Source organism: Zonotrichia leucophrys, unplaced genomic scaffold (assembly GCF_028769735.1).
Source record: "Zonotrichia leucophrys gambelii isolate GWCS_2022_RI unplaced genomic scaffold, RI_Zleu_2.0 Scaffold_45_405039, whole genome shotgun sequence".
Taxonomy (NCBI): Eukaryota; Metazoa; Chordata; class Aves; order Passeriformes; family Passerellidae; genus Zonotrichia; species Zonotrichia leucophrys.
This window is the reverse complement of record NW_026992250.1, coordinates 201,385-204,515: the sequence shown is the minus strand read 5'-3', so window position 1 is coordinate 204,515 and position 3,131 is coordinate 201,385.

Genomic DNA, 3,131 nt, shown 5'->3' with positions numbered 1-3,131 from the left:
CTTTCCCACCACAGTAGTAGCACACCGTTCCTTCTCTTCTCCCAGCTGGGGGCCCTCCTAAATCCTGGGGACCCCTCCTCATGTCATTTCTTTCCCATGGCGGAGGGTTGTTTCGCTGTCCCTCCCTGACTGCTGCCACCATCATCCCAACTTGCCTTTTATGTGCCTCTTCCTCCCGTCTAACATATACTTTCTGAGCCTCCCTAAGCAATTCATCAAGTCCTCTATCCTGCCAATCCTCTAACTTTTCTAATTTCTTTCAAACATCCTCCCACGATTTAGCTACAAACTGTGTTTTCAGGAGTGCTTGCCCCATAGGTGTCTCTGGATCCACCCCTGAGTATAACTGAAAACTCTTCCTTAATCTTTCCAACCATTCAGTGGGGGTCTCATCCTTTCCTTGGCACTCTCTGAATGCCTTGCTTATATTTTGTCCCCGGGGCACAGCCTCTGGTATGCCCTGGATTATGATGGTTCTTAAGTCCTGCATATGACCACGATGGTTGGGGTCCTGATTATTCCAATTGGGATTTTGCAAGGGCCATTTGACATCAGCTGCAGAACCTTGAACATGCTGGGCGTCCCAAATCCTCATTCCTGCCCTTCTAATCATCCCTCTCTCCTCTGTTGTAAATAGTATGCCTAGAATGGACTGTATCTCTACCCAAGAATATATATTTGGTCCCAGGAACTGATCCACCCTTTCTGCTACTCCTATAGGGTCTTCTAATAATTTTCCCATCTCTTTCTTAAACTCACGGACATCTCCTGAGTTTAAGGGGACAGTGACAAACCCCATCCCAGCTTGAGGTCCCCCTAATGCTATCTCCCTAAGAGGGAACAACCCACTGTTCTCTCCTTCCTCAATTACTGTCCTCATCTGACTCCGAGTACGCCTCCTGTAATCCAGGGAGTCCGTGACCTGCTGTTTATCAGGGGCTGATGCCAGAGGAATGTTTGGAAGGGATACAGGGGGGGCTGGTGGTGGTATATATGGGGGAGGATAAATAGAAATCTCTGCCTCCACTCAGGACTTTTTCTTTCTATCTTCCTCCCCTTGGCTTCCCTTAAGGGGGAGCAATCTAGTTATTTGCTCATTACTTCCTACCAACCACAATTTAGCATAAGCACTCTCTTCCAGCTTTTCTGGCTCTTTGGAATTCACATAGATGTTCAGGGCTTGACAGACCCAGTCCTCAGAGGATCCAAAAACGGGCCAGTATATATTTCCTGAGTCCAGTTTCTTCCCCCCCCAATACTACCATGCAATAATTTATCATTTTTGCTTTATCCTTCCCTTTTCTGGAGGGAAAATCATCCCAATACTTAATCATTAATCCTAACGGACTATCCTTAGGTATTGGGGGTAACCGGGGGCCCTCCCCCATAGGGTCAGAAGGCTTGCTTTCTTTCTGCCCCATCTTCCAAGGCACCTCCACGCACACACACACACACACACACACCCCTCGGTCGTGGCTTGCTCCCTTGCGGGCTACGAGAAACGCACTACTAGAGGGTCTCTCTTGCCTCGTCCGCAGTTTGACGTCTCATTCACTGTGCCCTGGGATTCCAACCCCAACCGAGCGGTTCACCCGTATACTCACGCGTCCTGCGTCTTCACTCGGATCTTCGTGCACAAAGTTTACAGGGTTACCGGTGTTTCCTTGCTTATTCTCGAATTTAGGTTCGCCGGTCCAGAGGGGGGGTCGGTTGAGAAGATCAGGGCCTCCAAAGGGGTGGGGGCGCCCCCCCCCCGAATTCTCAAACCAACCCTGTCTCTAGATCCGAGTCACGGCACCAAATTGTGATAAACGAATTGACCAAATTTAAGAACCGTACAATTATCTTTATTATTATGCAAGCAAGAATAAGCAAGGTTCAGCGCTGGGCGGCCAGGAGTCCCCGCTCCTCTTAGGCGTGCGCCTTTCCCCCTTTACAGTTCGCTTTTTATTGTCCCTTTCTTCCGGATTCCTGGATGACGTGGTCCGTCTTCTGCGCTTGCTCCTCCCGTTGCTAGTGGGTCTTTTTCTGCCTTCTGGTGGTCGTGGGATGAAGGCCCCAAGTCTTCCTCTTTGGCCACTTTCCTTATAAGGCATATCTATAAGTCTAAATTCTACAAGCTAAGCAATTCTTGCAAGTTTAATAATTGTTACCAGATGTGGCAGTATATAGTTACAGAGGATCTCCTATATCTATGGGGTGGAATTTGCAAACTAAGCAATTCTAGCGAAGTTAGTAATTGTTACCAGATGTAGCTGTACCTAGTTACAAGGCGGGGGGGGGGGTTGTAAGCAAAGCAAATCCTACGAAGTTAAAGGTTTTACCAGTCGCACAACCCCTTCCTTCCCTTGGACGCTCCTCCCCCTCCCTTCATGTTCCCACCCTCCATTGCGTCATCCTGTGACCCTTATAACATACGAATTCTTTCGTCTAATTCTATTCCTATAGGGCGCTGATATGCTCGTACCATAGCCCAAACTATTTGAGTTCTTTTCATTATAATCCTTAGTCTCCACCACATGCAAATATTTGTGAAAGTTAACAGTAGCAGAGCTACAATTACTATTAGCATTGGGTGCACCAGGTAGTTGAAGACCTGTGTAGCTGTTGGGGAATATCCTGTAAAGATATCCCACCAATGATGCTGACCTACTTGTTCTACTTTGGTCAGGACATCCTTTATTTTCTCTGAATTATGTTCCACCTGCCATATCATTCGTTTAGTCGTTTGATTCACCTTTTGCATCAATTCCTTCACTTTAGGATGTGCGAGCATTGCTTTAAGAATTTCAACGTCCATCCCTATTTGTAATTTCGGTATCTCTTGATATAGGTTAAAATCTGCGTTAATTAACTGTTGGGTAGTTATTGGGACAGTATAATGAAAATCACAACCTATTATCTTGGTAAAATTGCATACACAAAAGTTAGTATTGTTAGTCTCTTCTTGGCAACCATCTATAATGACGTTGTCACAAGCTGTCCTCACGCAAGCACACCCATTCCCTATATAATAGACTTGTGACTGTGTTCTATTATGCGGGAGCATTTCAAAGGTGCATACACTATCCTCGGCATCTAAGCATAAATCTTCTGCTTCTACCACGGCGTTTTCGCAAACATAGCCTAAC